The 596-nt window shown below is 43.5% G+C and overlaps 1 non-coding gene across 1 annotated transcript; it reads left to right on the top strand.

Annotated features, from left to right (window-relative positions):
- Positions 1-315: 315 nt before the first annotated feature.
- TRNAS-GGA (transfer RNA serine (anticodon GGA)) lies at positions 316-388 on the top strand. The gene has a single exon. It is a non-coding gene; the product is annotated as a tRNA-Ser (tRNA).
- The last annotated feature ends 208 nt before the right edge of the window (positions 389-596 follow it).

Below are 596 nucleotides of genomic sequence, written 5' to 3'. Positions count from 1 at the left end.
AAACACTGTCTTTCATCTTTAACATTTCTAATGTTTTAAATTACAGTGTACTATAAATATTAGCTCCACTCATTTATTTAATAACTAACAGAGCTAGTTAAAATGCTGAATGTTTTGACAAAAACTTCAAAGGTCACAGAACATCATAATCTTTCCCATTGATTTTCAAGATTGCTTCACATGGTTTTAGTGGGTGTGGTATTATATTATATTATCATGCAAACCAAAGACCTGCTATATTTGTTGTTCCTCATTAAACAAGTTGGGCTTCTCCAGTGGCTCAGATGGTAAAGAGTCTGCCTATAATGCAGGGCTTCCCTGGTGGCTCAGAGGTTAAAGCGTCTGCCTGGAATGCAGGAGACCCAGGTTCAATCCCTGAGTCGGGAAGATACCCTGGAGAAGGAAATGGCAACCCACTCCAGTACTCTTGCCTGGAGAATTCCATGGAGGGAGGAGCCTGGTAGGCTACAGTCCATAGAGTCGCAAAGAGTCGGACACGACTGAGCGACTTCACTTCACTTCACAATGCAGGAGACCCAGGTTCAATCCCTGGGTCAGGAAGATCCCCTGGGGAAGGAAATGGCAACCCACTCCAG

This window comes from Capricornis sumatraensis, chromosome 16 (assembly GCF_032405125.1).
Source record: "Capricornis sumatraensis isolate serow.1 chromosome 16, serow.2, whole genome shotgun sequence".
Lineage (NCBI taxonomy): Eukaryota > Metazoa > Chordata > Mammalia > Artiodactyla > Bovidae > Capricornis > Capricornis sumatraensis.
Note: the sequence above shows the minus strand (reverse complement) of the source record. Positions and strands in the feature narration are given on the sequence as shown.